We start from the raw sequence: 23,485 nt of genomic DNA, 5'->3' as shown, positions 1-23,485 counted from the left end.
TCAGATAGCTTCTGGAGAAGGGTAAAAACGTTGATTAATTTTCTGTGTTGTTAAATTAGGTGTGCATTTTCGAGAATAACCGCCGAAAGAATACATATTAATAGGCAAACCAGTAGAGTTTTTTAGAAAAGGAGAGACAGGGAAACCTCTTAATTCAAAGAATGAAAAGAAAAGAAAAAACTACAGAAAAGAGTGACAAAAAGAAAGCATGGAATGAAATAAAATGGAACAAATCAGAATATTCACGATAAATGTAATCTTCCAATTAGAAGACCTTTTGGACTAGACACACACACACACAATCTAGTTATAGACTGTTGAAAAGAGACACACCTAAGCGGGGGTGGGGGAGGGACGGACTGGGAGTTTGGGGTTAGCAGATGTGCACTATTGTGTAGAGAACGGACCAACAACAAGGTCCTACTGTAGAGCACAGGGAACTATATTCAATGTCCTGTGATAGACCATCATGGAAAAGAATATGGAAAAATGCATATATATGTATAACTGAAAAACTTTGTTGTACAGCAGGAATCAACAACATTGTAAATCAACTATACTTCAATAAAAATAAATAAAAGATACACCTAAAACTTTACTGCAAAGGTAGGTTGAAATTAAAAGGAAGGAAATGAAGATTCTAATAAAAATGCAGAAAGCGTTACCAGGGATAGAGAGTCAGTGTATAACAACAGAGGTTCCATGGAACAGAAGTGTAACCGGACGAGGCGAGTACCGAACCCAAGCTCGGCTGCTTGCTGCTTGAGAGGCCGAAGCTCGAGAGACACACGTTGGTGGAAAAGACACACGTTGGTTGCTTTATTTGGGAGGCCAGCAGCCTGGGACGTCGGTGGGTGGCTTCCGAGAGCATCTCCCAGCTGCGGGGTGGGGGAGGGGCCTCAGGGCACACGAGCAGCTCGCGCAGGATTCTCCGATTGCTTGGCATCCAGGTGAAGTTTCGAGAGTCGCCCATCTTCTGGTTTCAAGTGGTCTGGGGTCTCCATGCTTATGGTCGGCAGTTTTCACGTGGTGGGGTCTGCTTTCTGTAAAAACAACTTGGGGCTTCCTGGGGGCGCAGCGGTTAGGAGCCCGCCTGCCAGTGCAGGGGACACGGGCTCGTGCCCTGGCCGGGGAAGATCCCATGTGACGCGGGGCAACTAAGCCCACGAGCCACAGCTACTGAGCCTGCGCTCTAGAGCCCAAGAACCACAACTACTGAGCCCGCGTGCCGCAAGTACTGAAGCCCGCGCGCCCCTAGAGCCCGTGCTCCGCAACAAGAGAAGCCACCGCAATGAGAAGCCCCCGCACCGCAGCGAAGACCCAACGCAGCCATAAATAAATAAATAAATGAAATAGAAGCACCTTAGGGACGCAGGTCAGCCCTTTATCTGTACCTTTCAGGGAACTGGGAGCTCAGTGACCCTATGTCACTGGTTTATAGTCTAGACTGTTGCCGGTTTCCCGGCCCAGCAGCTAGTCTTTGTTTTTACATCTTCATGTTTCCTAATCATTACCTGTCGGGCCAGCCTTTTGAGACTCAGGGAGGCCTGGGAGAGGAAAGCTTTTCTACAAACAAGAGGCAGGCAGAGGACATGGTTGGGGGTCTCTCCCGGGAAGGCTGCATAGGGTCCTACTTGGTTTCAATCGCCCCTTCTTTTCTGATAACTCCTCAGGCCTGAGGGGAACAGGTACACAACAAGAAAGGGAGTAGTTTTGGAATGGAGAGGTTAATCAGAAACTCAGCAGAGGAGCTCAGCTTCAGGGGACTCGGTGTTAGAAGAACACAGTAGTTCTGAACTTGACTATACCTATTAGCATGACTTGTATTTTAGAAAGAAGACAAGTTATAGAACGACAAGAGGTAATTGACAAACCCACCAGCACGTTGTTGGGAGATTTTCATATGCCTCTCAGTAACGGACAGGACAAGCAGATAAAAGTCAGTAAGGATTTAGAAGGTTGGAACAACAAAAGTAACAAATTTGACCTACAAGATTTTGATAGAACTCTTCATGCAATAATTGGAGAATATACTTTCTTTTTAAGTGCACACGGAACATTATAAAATTGACTGTGTTAGGTCATAAATCGAATCTCAGCAGACAGGACTGAAGCACAGAAGGAACGTTCTCTGATCGTAGCAGAAGCAGAGGGGAAATCAAAGCAGGGAAACTCTCATCCCTGAAAATCTTCATCTGGAAATTTAAAAACATAGTTCTAATTACTCATGGCTAAAAAAACAGTCTCATAATGGAAATTTAAAAATACTTAGGGCTAAATAATAACAAAAATTATCAAAAGACAATAATAAATTTAATACTGTCTCTAATACTCTAATGTGGTACTTAAAGGGTGATTTATAATCATAAGTGCACATATTGGAAGAAAAAAACCCTAAAAATCAGTGAATTAAGTATCTAAAAGTTAGCAAGCAATGTGAATTCCCTGGTGGTGCAGTGGTTAGGGCTCTGCGCTTTCACTGCCCCAGGCCGCCGCGTTCAGTCACTGGTTGGGGAACTAAGATCCCGCAAGTTGCGTGGCCAGAATAAAAAAGTTCCAAAGAGAATGGAAGAGAAATTTAAGAAAAAAATAAAAATTTAGTAAACTAGAAAATAAAGATGGAAAGGGGAGAAATGACAAAGATAAAGTTGTTTTTTTTAAAGACTAAATACAGCTGATAACGGTGTGCAAAACTGATCAACTTTTAAGAAGATGGAAAACGCCAATAAAGCTATTAGGACTGGGAAAGGGATGTCACTGCAGGTGACAGGAGAGATTTAAAAGTTAATAGGGGAATATTAGGAACATCTTTTTGCCAATAAATTTTAAAATATAGATGAAACAGACAAGTTTCCAGGAAAATACAAATTACCAAAACAGATTCAAAAGCTTCCACCTGAACTGTGCTATAATAACAACAAAAATTGAATCAGTATTTCAGAAATCTTTCCATAATATGAAAACTGCGCTCAGCCTTTTTATGGGGAAGTTCTAGCAAAACATTCAAGGCACAAATGATTCCAGTCTTTGATTCAAAGTGTTCTGGAAAAGAGAGCAAAAGTGATCACTCCCTGGCTAGTTCGATGAGGATTAGAAAATCTTTATGCCCAAATAGATAAGACAATAAGAAAAAGGAAACTTGATGAAAATCTCTAATAAATATATATGCAAGATTCTAAAAAGAATCTTAGCAAACCATCTAGTAGCATTAAAAAATATACCACATTTTATCGCCAAATTTGGTTTTTCCCTGTAATGAAAGGGAGCTTTAACTTTGGCAGATGTATTTATGCCTTTCTCCGTGGTGATAAAATAAAAGAGAAAAATCTTTGCCCATCTCAGTAGGTGAAGGAAAAGCATTTAAAAGAGATGGGGCTTCCCATCTGGTGGCGCAGTGGTTGAGAGTCCGCCTGCCGATGCAGGGGACACGGGTTCGTGCCCCGGTCCGGGAGGATCCCACGTGCCGCAGAGCGGCTGGGCCCGTGAGCCATGGCCGCTGAGCCTGCGCGTCCGGAGCCTGTGCTCCTCAACGGGAGAGGCCGCAACAGTGAGAGGCCCATGTACTGCAAAAAAAAAAAAAAAAGAAAAAAAAGAAAAAGAAAGTAACATCCATCCCTGACTAAAATCCCTAGAAACATGAAACACGATTTCCTTCACCCAAAACCTCAGCAGCACTAGTGGCGGCAGATCGTTGGAAGCACACGCAGTATTCTCATGGAACTTGAGAAACTGGTTCTAGAAATTGTGCAAAAGAGCAAAGGGTCAGGAACAGCCACACGGTCTTGAAGGAGGAGCGGCTGGTGGGCGTCGGGACAGCGCTGTGGGTCAGTGGTGAAGCTCTGCTGTGGGTTAGATGGCGGCCCAGGGCCCAGGCAGTGAGGGCGGTAGACTCACGCCTGTGCATACCTGACATGGGGCAAAGGTGGCTCTACAAATCAGCCGGAGAAAGGGACTATTGAGCCGGTGGTGCTGGGACAACTGGTTACCCTATGGGGTGGGGGGCGGGAAAGGGATAGTCCTTAAACAGAGGGAAAGGTGCAGCACGACACGAAGGGCACACGTCCCAGAGGAGTAAACTAGTCCCTCCGACTATAACAGCAGTAAGAACGCCGGATCATCCGAAGACAGCACAGAGAACGTGGACACAGAGGTCACACGTAAAGACATGTGCAGCACACATAACCAGCGAAGGGAGGGGACCCAGAGGGAAGAATTTCTAAAGTCCAGAAAAAATGACAACCCAGTGGAGAAGTGGGCAAAAGGCATGAACAGGCTTTCACGGGAAAGAAAACACGAGTGACCCGGTGATGCTCTATCCCGTTAGCATTCAGGAGATGCAAAAACCTCCGTGGGTACCATTTGTACACAGTAGATCGACAAAAGTGATGAAGGCTGACACGACCAAGTGTTGGCAGGGATGCAGGTCTGCAGAAACGTGTGCACTTAAAGGAGTATAAATTGGTATGGCTGCTCTGAAAAATAATTTCAAATTCTCTAGCCATGTTGATGATGTGATACCTTTGGCCAGCAATGCCATTCCTCGGTACAGACCTGAAAGGAACTCTTGCACCTGCTCCAGGAAGCATGGACTGGGGTGGGGTAGGGGTGCAGCATCACCGTCCACAAGAGGAAAGGCACTAGAAATACCTCAATTTCCATTAACAGCAGTGAATAAGCGCACTGTTGTATATTCACACGGTGGACCACAACACAGAAGTCAGGGTAAGTGAAGTGCGGCCACACGTGTCAATACATGAACCTGTTTTTCTTAAGTTTGTCTGTTTTATCTCCAGTCCAGTACCACACATACGCACACGCACACACATACTGCATCCACTTGAACTTGCCCGACACACTGCTTCCTTTTGAATGGCAGGGACAGAGCCATACGCGGCAGTCCCCAAGCTGCTGGTTACATTAGTTAGATTTGGTCTTTCAGAAAGAAGACAGCTGAACTTCTAAGAAGCCGAGCCCTTAGCCAGAGAAGTAAGAGCCCTAGAGCTACTAGCCCTGAAAACCTGAAGTACATGCAGACGCCCCACCCCCTTTCCAGGGACCACTCTTGAGACCCTCTCCCTCTGGGAGTGGAATTCCAAGAAATGATGAAGGAGCTGGTGGAGTTTCCCAGGACACTCCCCATCCAATGAGAGAACGCTTTCCTGCCCTTTCTAGAAGCTGGGACACACCCACTTGCTCTCCTCCCTTAAGGAGGTTTCCTGCAGTCCTATAAAGTGTGTAACCCGCTGAAATAAGCCTGGTTGGTTCCGTCCTCCTGTCTGAGTGAGGTACAGATACACTGACTATGGTGGGTAGTCAAGGAAGGCATTACCTTGCACAAAGCTCTCAGCCTGTCCCAGAAAGGAGAGGCAGTGGGAAGGGGTGGAGACAGGCAGCTGCTCATCTCAGGATCTCAGGGGAAAAAGCAAAAACTCAGGGGAGGGAGTGGGGGTGAGATTTTACATTTACAGGGCGGAATGTTTTGCTGGGGTTTAAACTTCAACTAGGCTTATGCATCTGGAGCACCTTCTTAGGCCGAAGGTCAGCCTGTCGTGGCCAAATCGTCTTGTCCCTGAACTGGTCGAGACCAGTGGGTTGACCCCCCTCTGGCCGTTTCCCCATCCCCTACCTGCTCCACTCCCTGCAGCTGCTGTAAAGTCAGCTCCTTGGCCTTGATTACGGGTCAGAGGAGCCACAGGGAGATCCCAGGGGCTCCAGCGCCCCCACAGCTCTCCCCTTCAGGTTTGCGAAGGCTTCTCCAAGACCCTTGCCCAGTGTTGGGCCCAGCTAGGCCCCCAGGATTGCCCGGCAGTCACCTCGTATCGTCCTCTTTCCCAACATTCATCGCCCGGGTCCGACTTCCACTAGACTCTAAATTCCATGAGTCTGTCCATTTCACTACTGGGTCCTTAGCTCTTGGCTCATAACAGGTGGTTAATAAACTTGTTCAGTGGATGAGTGCATCTAAGTCCTGAGTGGTCAGCGGAAGGGAGTCCAGAATACAGATGGGATCAAGGCTGGGGTCCCTGCTGACGCTGCCTCGGAGGCACTGGGAAGGGTGAATCCTGGCCAAGGGCCTTGCCCAAGGGTTGACCTAGGAGACTGCCCCTCTCCGCTGCTTCCCTTGTTTTCATCACTGACTGAGGCATGGGCGGGGCATCTGAACACCTGGGCCCCGGTCCGTCCGGGTCTTCCATCTCCAGATTGACCCCTGCCCTTGGGCAAGGCACTTAATCCCTGTGGGTCACCACAGTTTTCTCACCTGTGAACTGAGAGGCCTGGCCCAGCTAACCTACAGGGTGCCTCAGGGCTCTAAAACCCTAGTCCATAATAAAAACCACAGGTGACCCCAATCTAATCCCCAAGCTCAAGGTTTTGAATGATTTGGAAACAGAATGATGAATTAGACACGACATGGCACATGTCAGGACAAAGTAGGGGGACTTAAAGCTTATAATAGGTTGTAAATAAATACCTGTTGAATGACGGAGTGTGTGAATGAATGAATGAATGAATGGTGTGAGGAAGGTGTGAAGGCAAATGGGAAAGCAGAGTCAGGTTCCAGGCAGGTTGAGATCAGAAAGGCAACCTGTTTCTCAGCTCGCAGCCTAACAGTGGTGCTGCCTCTCTGCCGTGAGCATTTAAGTCCTCATCCTCCCATCCTGTTGCCCTCAACATCCTCCCTAAAAGGTGGGACTAAACTGAGCTGAATCCCCTCCTCCAAGGCTCCTGGACCCCCCTCTGCCTCTGAAGCCCCAGCAAGGGTCAGGGGGAGCTGCACCCTTCCTCTGAGCTGCCTGTAAAGGTGTGGCCAGGGGGCAAGGCTAGAGGATTCCTCTGGAACCTTCTTGAAGGGTTCAACTTGCAAGTCCCTCTCCTTTTCTCCTTCTGTCACCTCACTGAGGATAAGAGGAAGCGTAGACTGAGAGGGGACCAGCTGGGGAGGTGGGACGCTGCGTGGCCACATCCTGGCCCACCCAAAGCAGTGGAACCACAGAGCTGTCCGAGGATACCCTAGCGAGGCCCTGCAGCCTTATCCCGACTCCAGGGTCTCCTGAAAGGGGCTGTGGGTCTTGCCAGGGCCAGGCCAGGGTCCCAGGACTTAGCTCAAAGACCTGGAAGGACGAACAGTGCCAGCTCCAAGTGCAGGAATCACAGGCTTCTGGTTTCCCTGTCCTGGCCCTGCCCCCTCTGGTTTTTGGTTTAATGTCAGCCCTTCTGCACAGGGAGGGGAGACGCAGGGAAAAAAAAGAAGGAGGCGATCGGGACTTCCCAACCCAGAGCCCCTTTAAGGCAGTAATTTATGCTATACAAAGAGATCACTGACTCTGCTGATGAAAAAACAAATGCAATGACCAAATAAGACACATCGCAGCGCGTCAAGAAGGGCAGTGAGATCAGGAGGGAGGAAGACGAGTGGGGAGAGCGGGGCAGGCCCAGGCGGGGGTCCTCCGGGCAGGCTGGCAACGCCTCTCTGGAGGGGGCCAGCTGGCTTGGGGCTGCTCTCGTTGGGTTTTCCTTCAAACATCATGACTAGCTTGAGGACCGCCGACCGTTTCCCCAGCGCCATGTTCACAAAGTCTCAGTAGGAGATGGTGTCGCTGACACCGCCCGCCACCTCTGAGATCATCTTCATCTCCGGGTGGGTCTTGGGGACCCCACGCTTCTCCATCACCCTCTTTAGAGACATCAGATCAATCTCGCCCTCACTGTTCAGGTCAAACTCCAGATACTTCTCTTTAAAGGCTGCAAGTTTTTCCGGCAGGTTCTCTTCATCACTGTACTTCTGGTCACAGAGGAGCTCCCGGTTGATCTCGGCCGGCCTCCTCTCCTGCCGGGCTTTGAGCAAACAGAGCGCTTTCCCTCCTTGGAACCTGTTGCTGAGCGCGACCGACGTGTTGAGCCCCGGGCTTCCGCCGGCTCGGGGCTTCGCGACGGCGGCAAAGGGACGAGAGGGAGGGGCGGGCGCCTGGTCCAAGCTGCGCGGCGTGTGGCGGCGGGATCAGTACATGAATCTCAAAATTGGGTTTAAAACATCAAGTTGCAGGGCTTCCCTGGGGGCACAGTGGTTAAGAATCGGCCTGCAATGCAGGGGACATGGGTTCGAGCCCTGGTCCAGGAAGATCCCACATGCCGCAGAGCAACTAAGCCCGTATGCGACTACTACTGAACCCGCGCTCTAGAGCCCATGAGCCACAACTACTGAGCCCGCACACCTAGAGCCCGTGCTCCGCAACAAGAGAAGGCACCGCGATGACAAGCCCGCGCACCGCAACAAAGACCCAACACAGCCAAAAGCAAACAAATAATTAACTTCAAAACAAACTTAAGTTGTAAAAGTATAGATGTACTGTGACATCATTTTTATGTCTAAAAATAATTTTAAAATACCTACTGTATTTATGGATACACACATAAGTAGCACAACCATAAGGAGAGACAATTGTAATGATAGTAAAGATTAATTCAGACTCTAGTCACCTCTGGTGGCCAGCGGATGGGAGGAGGGAGTGGTTGCAGGAGCATCATAGATTCTCAGGTGTTCGTCCTGTTATTAAACGTCATGGTTTACATACACACTTTTATGTTATTGTGTGTGTATCAAATACTTTTCATTGAAAAAGGAAAAAGATATTGGAACTCGTCAGAGCCCAATGAGGTGGCCGATTAAAAAATGTGTATCTTAATTCTGGTTCCAGAATTCCAACCGTGGAGTAAATAGTCACAGTAACTGTTTATCCAACTATGGTTTATCTCTCACATTGACTACAATGAACAATTCCAGAGAGGGCATCACATGCAGCCGTCTGAGGTCGGTGTCGAGTAGCAGGGCAGGCCGGTTAGGGTCTGAAGTCAAGCCTGAGCTACGACCTGAAACAAGGGCGAGTTGGGGGCTGACTTTTCCTCCTTTGATTCCCATTTTGACCCCCGGGTGGGCCCGTCCCTGCACTTCGTGGCAGCACTGACGGTAAACCCCAGGGGAGATAGAGAGCCTGAAGACAAGGGGAAGGGGCCCCACAGAGCTGGAGAGGGTGGGAGAAATCCCAGAGGCGAGCGGGTTTCAGGAGGACACGCCCAGCGCCGTGTGTGACCGAGGCTCCCACGGAAGCGCATCAAAGACTTCAAGCCCCAAACCATCTCCCCAGTCCCAGCCCATGTGCCGGATGGAGCCCAGCGATGTGGGAAAGGCGTTGGAGTGGAACCCGTAACGGACCACTGCCTGCAGAAGGAGAGCTGGACCGCGCTGTCTGAGCCTAACCAGGTCGGTCTGCTGGAGCCACAGCGGCAGTGACAAGGCAACACCCTCCGGAGTGTTAGCCAGGACCCAGGGTCTCCCAGCACAGTATGCAAGCGTCCAGCACGCAATCCCAAATTCCTCGACTCACAGAAGCAGCAGAACGAGGAAAGAGACAACCAACAGATGCCAAGCCCAAGACGACCCAGAAGGTAAGGGTCAGTTAAAGGTTTTAAAGCAGCTCTTCTAACCGTCCATCGTGAGGATAAGGTGTATAATCTTGAGATGCCTGGAGACGTAGAAGTTCTCTGCAGAGAAGTAGAAACTAGAAAATATAACCAGAGGGAACGTTTATAACTGAAAGAATGCCATATCTGAAATTAAAAAAAAAAATCATGGGACGGGCTCAGTAGTAGAATGGAGATGAAGGGGGAAGGGTTCAGGAAACCTGAGGTGGGTCAACAGAAATCATCGCTGTGCAGAACGGAAAACAGAAGTTTGGGGAGAAAGCATGATCTCGAGGATGAATGGGCAACACCACAGGGTCCAATGTTCCTCTCACGGAAGTCCCAAGAGGAGAGAGAAATTGGCATAGAAAATAATACTTGAGGAAATCATGGCCCAAACTTCCTAAATTTGGTGAAAAACTTACATTTAAAGAGCCTTGATCTATTCTTCCATTCTCTAATAGACCCAGATGTCAAGCCTAAAACTATAAAACCTTTAGAAGAAAAGATAGGAGGGAATCTTTGTGACCTCAGAGTTAGGCAGAGTTTTTTGAGAAATTGATGAATTGGACTGAATCAAAGTTAAAAACATTTGCTCTGTTCAGAGAATGAAAAGATAACTCACAGACGGGGAGAAAACATTTGGAAATCACATCTCTTAACAGCTTGTGTCCAGAATATATAAAGAACTCTCGAAACTCAACAATAAGAAAATAAACCAAATTTTAAAATGGGTGAGCTATCACAACATACGTGTTTCCAAACAGGATATGTGGACAGCAAATAAAATGCGCGCGCAGTGAGCAAGTTAGCCCTCAGGGAGATGCAGGTTAAAATGACAGTGAGATGGCCCTACATGCTTATCAAATGGTGACAGTAAAGCTGGCAGAACCAGGTGCCAGTGGGTGCTTAGAGCCGGGCAGCTCTTTGTCGCCAGAGGGAATGGAAAATGGCACCACCAACCGTTCTTAAACAGTTTCTTAAGCACACGATGGCCTTAAAAGCTAGTCATCCCAGGGCTTCCCTGGTGGCGCAGTGGTTGAGAGTCCGCCTGCCGACGCAGGGGACGCGGGTTCGTGCCCCGGTCCGGGAAGATCCCACATGCCGTGGAGCGGCTGGGCCCGTGAGCCATGGCCACTGAGCCTGTGCGTCTGGACCCTGTGCTCCGTAACGGGAGAGGCCACAACAGTGAGAGGCCCGCATACCGCCAAAAAAAAAAAAAAAAAGGCTAGTCATCCCATCAGAAATATCTACCCTAGAAAACCGAAAACTGGTGGTCACACAAAAATATGTACCTGAAATGTTAGGCTTCATTTTTAATTTTAATTTATCAAAGTATAGTTGATTTACAATGTTGTGCTTATTTCTGCCATATAGCCAAGCAATTCAGTTATACACACACACACACATACATATATGTGTATTCTTTTTCATACGCTTTTCCATTATGGTTTATCCCAGAGTATTGAATACGTTTTCCTGTGCTCTACAGTAGGGCCTTGTTGTTTATCCATTCTATATATAATGGTTTGCATCTGCTCATCCCAAACTCCCACTCCATCCCTCCCCCACCTCCCCTCCCCCTTGGCAGCCACAAGTCTGTTCTCTGTGAGTCCGTTTTTGTTTCATAGATAAGTTCGTTTGTGTCGTAGTTTAGAGCCCACTTATAAGTGATGTCATGGTATTTGTCTTTCTGTGTCTGGCTCACTTCACTTAGGTATGATCTTCTCTAGGTGCATCCATGTTGCTGCATGTGGCCTTATTCCGTTCTTTTTTATGGCTGACACTCCATCGTGTATATGCACCACATCTTCTTTATCCGTTCCTCTGTGGAGAGGGTTCATTCTTAATTGCCCAAACCAGAAGACCACCCACGTGTCTGTCTTTCAGCTGGTGCACAGGTGAGCGAGCCGGGGTACGTCCACACAGTGGAGAGCGTCCTGAGCACCAGAGAGGACACACCGACGCCACGGGCCCATCCCAGGCGCCTCGTGCTCCCTGGGGAAGCCTCCCCTGCCCTCCCCCAGCCTCCCTGGGCAGCGGTCGGCCCTCCTGCGGACGCTGGCTGCTCTGTGCGTCCATCACTGTGCTGGGAAGTGGGGCGCCAGGTGCAGCATGGGTTGGGGGAGGGGAGGCGTGCTCTGTGGAGGATTTAAAATCAATAACAAAGCTGATTAGGGTCCATCTGCCTTATCACCAGGCGCTGGCGATTCCAGCAGCACCCCTGACACCCACTCCTTCCCGGGAGAAGTTTTCTCGTTGGCCTAAGTTCTCAACAATTCTGCCATCACGGCTGAATTTCAATACTTATGTGTATGTTATGGGTTGAGTTGCTTCCCCCAAAAGATGTCGAAGTCCTACCTCACCGCCTGTGAACGTGCCGCATTGAGAAGTAGGGTCTTTGTAGATGCCACGAGTTAGGCTGAGGTCATTGGGGCGGCCCTAATCCTGTACCACCAGTGTCCTTATAAGAAGGGGACACTGACGGGGGAAGAAAGCCGTGGGCAGATGGTGGCAGAGACGGGGTGACGCACCTACCAGCCCAGGAGCCCCCGGGGTCGCCAGCAAACCACCAGCAGCACGGGGAGAGGCCCAGAGCAGACCCTCCCTCACGGCCTGGGGGGAAGCAGCCCTGCCGACACCTCCATCTCAGACATGACGCCTCCAGAAGAGAGCAGGGATGCGTTTCTGCTGCTTCAGCCCCCGGCGTGAGGTCCCCTGTTGCAGCAAACTCGCAGTCGGCACGGCCTCCTTCCTTAGTCTTTAATAGAAGCTGTCTTCTGCCCGAAGTCGATTCGGAAACTAGCTCCCTGGTCGCCCTTGGCCCCAGCACCCCAAAGGCCGAATTCACAGTGAGGTCGTGCCGGTTTGGATCCGTGGGGTCACAGTTCACGTCCTCCCCTGCGGGGTTATCTTTTCTCTGTTTAAACAGCAGGTTCAAAATAAACTCTAGAAGCACAGAGGCTGCTTTTCCATTGCCGCTGTAACCAATTACCACAAAACTAGTGGCTCAAAATAACAAATTTATCACAGGTCCCGTGGGAAGTCCGGACTGCGTCTCACTGGGCTGAGATCAAGGGGTCGGCCGGGGTGTGCTTCCCACCACCGGGGGGCTGCAGGAGAGAACCCGTTTCCCGGCCTTTCTGGCTTCTAGAGGCGCCCACGTTCTTGGCTGGTGGCCCCGGCCTCCACCTTGACGGCCAGCAGCGCGGCTGGGAGGGGCGTGGGTGTGGAACAGACCTCGGCGGGGTCTTCACAGGAGAGCCAGCATCCCCTTCCCCCAAAGGCAGGGGACGCCCCAGAGTGGCCCAGTAGTGACAAGGGACAGTTCCCCCAACCTTCCCCCCACAATGAGGACAGCTGTCCTCCCAGTCGGGCAGGGGCTCGGGCTCATCACCCCTGTGTACCCTGCCGCCCCTCGGGCCGGTCCGCCTTAAGGCCTGTCCTTCGTGATGCCCGACTCACTGCTTTTCACGTGTAGGAGGAAAGCCTGGTCCCGCCGCCGACCAGCTGTGGCAGCGCCGTGCGCGCGTGCAGGAAAGGGCGTGTTGACTCCGGCCTTCTGAGCTGAGGCCGGCTTGGACACGCCAGTCGGGAGGCCCGTTTTGACCGGTCAGCGCCGGCGTCCTAGGTTACTAAATGCCTTGGATTTCTCCTCCGCCCGTCGCACAGGTTCTTGTGGAGTTTACCTGAGCCAATTCTTGTCACACTTGGAGAACAGCGCCTGGCACGTGGAAAGGGCTCAGTAAACGTTAGCTCTTTTGTTGTCGGGTTTCTCGTGCAGGCAGCTGTCCCCAGACCCAATTCATCCTCACAGCTGGGGATTCCCTTTTCCCAGCGTCCAGATGTCACTTCTCGTGGAGGGACCAACAGGTCTTCCCTGTGCCGCGTGAACCCATCACCGCGGCCGCAAGCTGGAGGCTTCTAACTGGCTGGTACTAGTTCCCATCGTCCATGCCTTTGGTGGGGACGATACCCGCAGGATCTCGCTCCAAGGAAAGGGGGGCTCTCAGACCAGAGGGAGGGCATGGAAATGATTGCTGGGCAGACCTCCCTCTCACCCTCCCTCTCTCTCTCTGTCTCTCTCTCTGTCTCTGTCTCTCTGTCTCTCCGTCTCTCTGTCTCTCCTCTCTCCTCTCATTCTCTCTCTCTCTCTCTCCTCGCTCCTCTCTCTCCTCTCTCTCTCTCTCTCTCTCTCTCACACACACACACACACACACACACACACACACACACACACGTCTTTGACACCGGGGCATATAAAAAAGACTCTGCATAAAAGGAGAACGTTATGATGTTGCTGCATCAGAAGACCTGATATTGTAGAGACGTAATTTTCCTCCGAGTTAGTCTATAAGTTCAAAGCAAATCCATACAAAAGCCCAGCACGACGTCTGGAGTATGAAGTGGCAGTTCTGCCGTTCATCTGGAAGAGCGTATATGTGAGAACAGCCAAGGAAAACGTGAAAACATGAAAGGATAATGAGGGAGCCCTGCCCTATGTGATATGACCGTGCGCCCCCCGCTAACTGAAACAGCATGAGCCTGGAGAGGAATAGACAGACCGATCTATGGGGAGCTTAGGATCCAGGAACAGATGCAAGGGCAGGCGAGCATTTAGTGCTCAGTGTGGGCGGCATCTCTAGGCAGCGGCTCCAGGGTGGATTCTTCAAAAATATTGTTGAACCGGTCAACCACTTGGAAGAAATTTTCTGAGATCCTGCTTCATATGCCAGACCAAAATAAACTCCAAAGTCTTAAAGATAAATTAAAAACTAAAGGAAAGTATGGGACTGTATTACACGAGGAGTGGGCTAGGACTCGTGGCGTCGTAGAAACGGCATCCGCCTTCCGTGCAGCGCGGTGGCTCCAGCTTCGTTCGCGCCGTCCTGGGACCAACCCCGCCACCCTGCTCCTCTTTGTGCAACAGCGTTTGGGTCTCTGGTGACATCACAGTTTGTCCCTTCATCTGTTGAGGGATGTTTGGGGTGTTTCCACTTTGGGCTGCTGTGAATATCTTGTAAAAATAATGGCATCTATAAAGAAAAAGGTTGATGTATTTTGCTAAGTAAGCCTTCAAAACTTAAGTCAAAATAAACCTACACACATGGTCACGTAAATTGGTGCAGCTTTTGGGTGGGTGGGTAGGGCCGATGCTGTAGGTGCCCTACCCAGATCCCCCTGGTCCCTCCTGTCTACCTGTCTGTGTCACAGCCACTGCAGGGGGTGGTGCTAAATCCTACACCTGTGACCTTCTCTGGAGGATTGCCCCGGGGACCCTGGGGCTGCTGGGACTTACACTCCCCACCCCCTGCAGTGGCTTGTGGCCAGTCCCTAAGGGATTCAGGGCCCAAACTTCCTGCTCCGTGTCACGAGACGGGACAGATCCTCCGATACCATTTATGCTTCCGGGCTCCCACGGGTCAGGCTGGGCTGCATTTGGGGTGAAACCGCGTCCCCGTCTAACTGCCTCCACTGCCCCGCCTGCTGCCCTCAGGCTTCTCCTGGGAACGTCCTTTATGACTTGCCGAGAATTCCTACTTCTGGCTCTGCTTCTAGAAACCGACCTAAAACTGTTAGTCCCAGACATGGCCCTGCAGGCTTGAAGGACGAGGTGCTGAACTTGGATCACCCACTGGGCAGATGACAAGGAGGCCTCCCTCCCTGGTTGCAGGTAGAGGGTTGGTCTCCAGGACACTTCAGCCACGCAGCTACCAAGGCCTCTCTCTGCAGGGGCACAGCACGGGGCACATGGGGAGATGGGCGATGTCACTGGGTGTGGGAAGTGCAGGGGTCATCATAATTATCTGGTCTGTGGACAGAAGCCAGAGGGCCAGCGGTGGCAAGGAGCGGGCAGTGGGCTTCGGTGCAAGAATAGAGGAGCTTCTATCTGCAGCCTCATCCAGTTTCCTAATTGCGGCCGCCGTGCGGTGCTGTTTTCCCAGCAAGTAGAAGCAGGTTTGGACACACAGTGGAGCAAGTAGGAGGGCCCCCAGTCACATCTCGGGACCCATGTGGGTGATGTGTGCTTTCCCTCCCACGACTCTTGGCTCTGTGGGTCAACAGACCCCGGTTCCCAGGGGCGAGATGCTTCCACTGGGGGACACGACAGGAGTCCCACCAAACTTAAGCTATGGCCGCTGCCCCACTTCAAAAGGACGCCTTTCGGGAGGACGGGAGCAGGTGAAGAGCGGGCAGCACGCTGGGAAGAGGGATCGAGCGCGATCAGCACGAGAACGTAAGCCTGCTGCTACGTGACGGAGACAGGGAGGTGACTGATGCTCAGGGGGTCTCTGGGGTGTCTCTTCACCGCTCACATCACGAAGTCCAGCTTTAATGTAAATGAGAAGATGAAGCAACATTGGCCTGATAACCTATCGTGACCAGAGACTCAGACCACTCGGTGGTGAGGGTCTGCATTACCCACCGGGGGAGCCATCTGGACCCGCGTAAGTGCTGGATGAGGCCACGGGGAAGCCAGAACAGGTGGTAGACGGAGAAGAGGATGAGGGCCCCTCACAGGCTTGGGAACACCTGCACCAGTGGGGACTAAAGTTCACCTTGAGTCAGTGTTCCAGCCGTCAGAACCCCTCAAATCCAGGAGAGGCCGTGATGAGATAGAATAACTCGAACGCGAGAGGCAAACGCGTGTGGACGGTGCAAGGGGCGACCTGTGCCAGAGGCTGCTGGTCCCGCCCGGATGCTGCGGGCTCACTCGTGCCCACCTGTCGCACCCACAGCCTTCCCTGCAGGCTCGCCCTGCGGTGAGCTGCACCGCCTCGCTCGGGAGCGCTTCGGAGGGTGCCCGTCCCTCTGGGGCAGCTGGTGACTAGTGACCGACTGACGTGGGTGAAAAAGCCTCACTCCTTTGCCTCAAGACAGAACAAACTCCTTGGCAGCCATTCTCAACTAAAATTCTGGGAAAGAAGGAAGTCCAACAAAAAATGAGTGGCTTCTTCCTCAAGTTTCTCAAGGATGGTTAATGGATAGTACCATTCTAGATGCCTGGGGGAGAAGATAATTCATTATACGGTGCATGTCTTGGGCTAAAGCCCAGAGAGATTCACAGATTATGTTAGTTTAAGAAGCGAAGCTAGGGCTTCCCTGGTGGCAGTGGTTAAGAATCTGCCTGGCAACGCAGGGGACACGGGTTCGAGCCCTGGTCCGGGAAGATCCCACATGCCGCGGAGTAACTAAGCCTGTGTGCCACAACTACTGAGCCTGCGCTCTAGAGCCTGTGAGCCACAACTACTGAGCCCACACGCCACAACTACTGAAGCCCGCACACCTAGAGCCCGTGTTCTGCAACAAGAGAAGCCACCGCAATGAGAAGCCCGCGCACCTCAACGAAGAGTAGACCCTGCTCGCCACAACTAGAGAAAGCCCGCGTGGAGAAACAAAGACCCAACACAGCCAAATAAATTAAATAAATAAATTTATTTTTTTAAAAAAAAAAGCAAAGCTACTGGGAGACTGTCCTTCATGTTTGAAAGTTTAGTCCTGGGAGAGGACGAACCCCAAAGACTTTGGGTTTAGGGACACCAGGCACAGCTGAAGGTAAGGACATTATATTAAAAACAGATTTAAAAACAAAACAGATTAAGCGAAAGTTCCCATAAAAAGCAGTCAGACTCCTGGCGCCCTTCTCTCACTGTCTCCCAGATGTGGGCACTCAGGAGATTAGAGGGAAATGTCTTGGAGAAACTGGCCCAAGATAAAAGATTTATGTATAGGCAGTTGGTGTCTTGCAACAAAAATGTCCTGCCAGGTTATCCTCTGTGGCCCCCAAATTGGCAAACCCTGCCTAGGCACAACAGATCCCAATGAGTTTGTTGAGGTGTCACTCTTAAACATAAATAGCCAAGACCCACCAGCTGTAGGAGGAATTACGTAATGGCAAAAACTAAAGCAAACAGCAAAGGGACCCATTTAAAATTAAAATCATACTTCATATTTTCAGAAAGTTCAGAAAGATATTTTTTCAGTGCAGCTAGGTAGGCTATATCAACTGTTATGGGCAGCCTGTTTATTTAGAGTCAGCGTCTATGCGTCTATGAGTGGGCTGTAAGTTTTTTGATTGGCCAATTCCATACTGCTCTAGTCATTGAGGATTCTGAATATCACTGCTTTTGTATGCTAAAAAACAAAAACAAAAGCTTTCAAAGAACAAAAGTGACACACACAATAAAAAAGTTATTTGTCATCCCAAGAACCAGAACAGTCATAACTTGATGAGAAAAGACAGCCAACAGACACCAACGCCAAGGTGACTCAGATGCTGGGATCACCTGATGGACTGCAAAGCAGCAATCGTAAGGCATGCTTCAACGAGCAGCTATGAATATGTACCCTTGAAGCAAGTGAAAAAAAAATCTCAGCTGAGAAATAGAAGATATAAAAAAAATCAAGTGGAAATTATAGAACTGAAAAATACAAGAACAAAAACTAAAATTCACTGGACAAGCTGAAGAGCAGTTTGGAGACAACAGAAAAAAGAATCAGTAAACTTAAAGACATATCGTGAAATTATCCAATCTGAACAACAGAGAGGAAATAAGCTGGAAATAAATGAACATACTCTTAGGAATCTGTGGAACAATAACAAAAAATCTAATATTTGTGTCATCAGAGTCCCAGAAAAAGAGGAGAGAGAGTGTGGGGCAGAAAAAAAAAATTTATTAAAATATAATTGGCATTATATTAGTTTCAGGTGTACAACATGATTCTATATATATATATAGCAAAGTGATCACCACACATAGTTACAAGCTTCTTTTTTTCTTGTGATGAGAACTTTTAAGATTACTCTCTAAGCAATTTCAAATATATAATAGAGTATTATTAACTATAGTCACCATGCTGTACATTACATCCCCAGGACTTATTTATTTTATAACTGGAAGTTTGTATTTTTTACCCTCTTCACCCGTCTCCCCGATCCCTTCCCAGCCTCCATCAATTTGTTCTCTGTATCTATGAGCTCATTTTTGTTTGTGTTATTTTTTAGATTCCACATATAAGAGATCATGAGGTATTTGTCTTTCTCTGTCTGACTCATTTCACTTAGCATAATGACCTCAAGATCCATCCATTTTGCTGCAAATGGCAAGACTTCCTTCTTTTTTAATGGCTGAATAATATTTCATTATGTATATAATATTCCATTATATATATACCGACACACATATACATGGAGTCCTTGCTTTATCCATTCATCTATCAGTGAACACTTAGGTTGCTTCCATGTCTTGACTACTGTAAATAATGCTGCAATGAACATGGTGGATATATCTTTCTGAGTTTTCATTTTATTTGGATATGTATCCAGAAGTGAGATTGCTGGATCATACGGTAGTCTTATTTTCAGTTTTTTGAGGAATCTCCATACTGTTTTCCACGGTGGCTGCACCAATTTACATTCCCACCAACAGTGCACAAGGGTTCCATTTTCTCCACACCCTCACCAAAACTTCTCTCTTGTCTTTTGGATAATAGCCATTCTGACAGGTGTGAGGTGGTATCTCGTGGTTTTGTTTTGCATTTCCCTGATAATTAGTAATGTGAACACCTTTTCATGTATCTGTTGGACATCTGTGTCTTATTTGGGAAAAAATATCTATTCGCATCCCCTGCCCATTTGGAAATCAGGTGTGTGTTTTTTGTTTCTTGGGGGGTTTTTTTGCTACTGAGTTGTATGAGTCCTTTATTTATTTTGGATATTACCTGCTTATCGGATATATGATTTGCACTATTTTCTCCCATTTGGTAGGTTGCCTTCTCATTTTGTTGATGATTTCCTTAGCCGTGCAGAAGCTTTTTAGTTTGATGTAGTCATACTTGTTTATTTTTGATTTTATTGCCTTTGCTTATGGTGTCAAATACAAAAAATCTTCATCAAGACCTATGTCAAGAAACTTAACACATTTTCTTCTAGGAATTTTATGGCTTCAGGTCTTACATACAAGTCTTTAATCCATTTTGAGTTGGCTTTTGTGTATGGTGTAAGATAGTGGTTCCGTTTCTTTTTCTTTTTCTTTTTGTACGAGGTGACCCAGTTTTTCCAGCACCATTTATTGAGGACACTGTCCTTTCCCCATTGTATATTCTTGGCTCCTTTGTCATAAATTGACCATATATGTGTGGGTTTATTTCCTGGCTCTCTATTCTGTTCTATTGATCTAGGTATCTGTTTTTATGTCAATACCATGATGTTTTGATTAATATAGCTTTGTATATAGTTTGAAATCAGGAAACCTGATGCCTACAGCTTTGCTCTTGTTATTCAAGATGGCTTTGGCTATTTGGGGTTCTACTATGGTTCCATAAAAATTTAGGATTTTTTGTTCTATTTCTGTGAAAAATACCATTGAAATTTTGATAGGGACTGCATTGAACCTGTAGATCACTTTGGGTAGTATGGACATTTTAACAATATTGATTCTTCCAATCTATGAGCATGGAATATTTTTCTGTTTATTTGTCTTGAATTTATTTTATCAGTGTCTTAAAGCTTTCAGTTTACAGGTCTTTCACCCCCTTGGTTAAGTTTATTCCTGGGTATTCTATTCTTTTTGATGCAATTGTAAATGGAATTGGTTTCCTTTATTAGTGTATACAAACACAACAGATTTCTGTATCTTGCAACTTTATCTAATTTGTGTATTAGATCTAAGAGTTTTTCTTGGAGTCTTTAGGGTTTTGTACATATAATATGTCATCTGCAAATAGGGACAGTTTTACTTCTTCCTTACAAATGGTGTGCCTTTTATTTCTTTTTCTTGCCTAATTGCTCTGTCTAGGACTTCTAATGCTATTTTGAATAAAAGTAGCAGGAGTGGGCATCCTTGTCTTCTTCCTGATCTCAGAGGAAATCTTTCAGCTTCTCAACATTGAGTATGATGTTAGCTGTGGGCTTGTCATGTATGGCCTTTACTATGTGGGGGTCTGTTCCCTCTATACCCACTTTGTTGAGAGTTTTGATCATAAATTGATATTGAATTTTGCCAAATGTGTTTTCTGCATCTATTGAGGTGATCATATGAATTTTATTTTTTATTTTGGCAGTGTGGTGTATTATGTTATTGATTTGCAAATGTTGAACCATCCTTGCATCCCTGGAGTAAATCCCACTTTATCATAGTATATGATCCTTTTAATGTATTGTTGAATTCAGCTTGCTAGTATTTTGTTGAGGATTTTTGCATCTATTTCATCGGAAATATTGGCCTGTGGTTTTCTTGTGGCATTCCTGTCTGGTTTTGTTATCAGAGTAATGCTGGTCTTATAAAATGAGTTTGGAAATGTTTCCTCCTCTTCAATTTTCTGCAAGAGTTTGAGAAGGACAGATATTAAATCTTTTTGAATGTTTGGTAAAATTCACCAATGAAGTCATCTGGTGCTGGATTTTTGTTTGTTGGGAGATTTTTGATTACTGATCCAATCTCTAGTAGTAATTAGTTTGTTCAGATTTTCTATTCCTTCATGATTCAGTCTTGGTAGGGTATATGTTTTTAGGAATTTATCCATTTCATTTAGGTTGTCCAACTTGTTGGAGTATAATTGTTCATAGTAGTCTTTTATGATCCTTTGAATTTCTGTGATATCACTTTTAACATCTCTTTTTAATTTTTGATTTTATTTATTTGAGTCCTCTCTTTTTCTTGGTGAGTCTAGAGAATGGTTGGCCAATTTTGTATATCTTTTTAAAAATCCAGCTTTTAGTTTCATTGATCTTTTCTATTGTCTTTTTTGTCTCTGCTTTATTTATTTCTGCTCTGATCTCTGTTATTTCCTTACTACTACTAACTTTGGGCTTTGTTATTCTTTTCTAGCTCTTTGAGGTGTAAACTTAGGTGGTATATTTGAGATTTTTCTTGTTTCTTGATGTAAGCATTTACCACTATGACCTTCCTTCTTAGAACTGCTTTTCCTATATCCCATAAGTTTTGGTATGTTGTATTTTCATTTGTCTCAAGGTATTTAAATTTTTTCTTTTTATTTCTTCTTTGACTCATTTGTTGTTTAATCTCCACATATTTGTGATTTTTATAGTTTTCTTCTTGTAACCGATCTCTCAGTTTTATATCATTGTGGTAGGAAAATATACTCGATCTGATTTCAATTTATTGTCCTAACTTTATTAAGACTTGTTTTGTGGCTTAACATATCATCTATCCAGGAAAATGTTCCATGCGTACTTGAGGAGACTGTATATTCTATTGCTTTTGGATGGAATTTTCTATATACGTACAAGTCCATCTGGTCTAACATGTTATTTAAGGCCAATGTTTCTTTATTGATTTTCTAGCTGGATGATCTCTCCCTGGGTGGAAGTGAATTGTTAACATTCTGTACTATTCTTGTTGTCTGTTTCTCCCTTTAGATTTGTTACTATTTGCTTTATATATTTAGGTGCTCCTATACTGGGTGCATAAATATTTACAAATAAATTCTCTTGTTGAAGTGACCTCTTTATCATCATGTAATAATCTTTTTTTTGTCTCTCATATACAACCTTTGTCTTAAAGTTTATTTTGCCTAACTATCCCAGATTTCTTTTGGTTTCCATTTGCATAGAATATCATTTTCCACCCCTTCACTTTCAGTCGGTGTGTATGCTTACATCTGAAGTGAGTATCTTGTAGGCAGCATACAGGTGTGTCTTATTTTTCTATCCATTCAGCCACTCTGTTTTTTGACTGGTCTATTTACATTTAAAGTAATTATTGATAGGTATATACTTATATCATTTTTGTTAATTGTTTTCTGGCTGCTTTCTAGTTACTCTGTTCCTTCTTCTCTTGCTCTCTTGTGTATCTACCATAGGTTTTCGCTTGTTGTTACCATGGGGCTTACATAAAACAACTTATAACGGTCTATTTTAAGTTGATAACAACTTAAGTTTGAATGCATTCTAAAGCTCTGCATTTTTACTTCCCCTCACCACCATGCTTTATTTTTTTATTTTTTATTTTTTTTTGCGGTACGCGGGCCTCTCACTGCTGTGGCCTCTCCTGTTGCAGAGCACAGGCTCCGGACGCGCAGGCTCAGCGGCCATGGCTCACGGGCCCAGCCACTCCGCGGCATGTGGGATCTTCCCGGACCCGGGCACGAACCCGCGTCCCCTGCATCAGCAGGCGGACTCTCAACCACTGCGCCACCAGGGAAGCCCCATGCTTTATATTTTTGATGTCACAATTTACATCCTTTAATCTTGTGTATCCTTTAACAAATTATTGTGGTTATGGTTGTTTTTACTTCTTTTGTATTTTAGCCTTCATACTAGCTTTAGAAGTGATTAACCCACTGCATTTACAACATTAGCTTATTCTGAATTTTACTGTATATTTACCTTTACCAGTGAGATTTGTGCTTCCATATGTTTCCTGTTACTAATTACTGCCCTTTCGTTTCTGCTTAAAGACATCCTTTTCACATTTCTCTTAAGACTGGTCTAGTGGTGGTGATCTTTTTTAGCTTTTTTCTTTATCTCTTCTTCAATTTTGAATGACAGCTTTCCAGGTAGAGTATTATTAGTTGGAGAGTTTTTCCTTTCTGTACTTTGAATATATCACGCCACGCCCTTCTGGCCTGCAAAGTTTCTGTCAAGAAATCTGCTTATGGGCTTATGACTATTGACAGCGTAACAAGTTGTTTTTCTCTTGCTGTTTTTAAGATTCTCTTTGTCTTTAACTTTTGACATTTTAATTATAACGTGTCTTGCTGTGGGTCTCTTCGGGCTCATCTTATTTGGAACTTTTCGGGATTCCTGGGTCTGGATGTCTGTTTCCTTCCCTGGGTTAGGAAATTTATAGCCATTATTTCTTTGAATAAGTTCTCTACCTCTTTCTCTCCCTTCTCCTTCTGGGACCCCCAACAGTTGAATGTTGGTCTGCTTGACGTTGTCCCGTTAGTCCCTTAAGCTATCTTTACTCTTCTGTATTCTTTTTTTCTTTTTGCCACTGTGATTGGGTGAGTTTCACTGCTCTGTCTTCAAGTTCACTGATCCTTTCTTCTGCTTCATCTA

General features: G+C 46.8%; 1 protein-coding gene and 1 pseudogene across 7 annotated transcripts in view; one reads left to right on the top strand and one right to left on the bottom strand.

Moving 5' to 3' along the window:
* Positions 1-23,485, top strand: part of MAD1L1 (mitotic arrest deficient 1 like 1) — a 380,571-nt gene that overhangs the window by 341,678 nt on the left and 15,408 nt on the right. The window lies entirely within an intron of this gene.
* On the bottom strand, positions 7,304-7,999 carry LOC111169379 (allograft inflammatory factor 1-like pseudogene; annotated as a pseudogene).

The sequence above is a fragment of the Delphinapterus leucas genome, chromosome 15 (genome assembly GCF_059928025.1).
Source record: "Delphinapterus leucas isolate spDelLeu-1000000601 "Yukka" chromosome 15, BTC_Dleu_Yukka2, whole genome shotgun sequence".
NCBI classification, from domain to species: Eukaryota; Metazoa; Chordata; class Mammalia; order Artiodactyla; family Monodontidae; genus Delphinapterus; species Delphinapterus leucas.
Note: the sequence above shows the minus strand (reverse complement) of the source record. Positions and strands in the feature narration are given on the sequence as shown.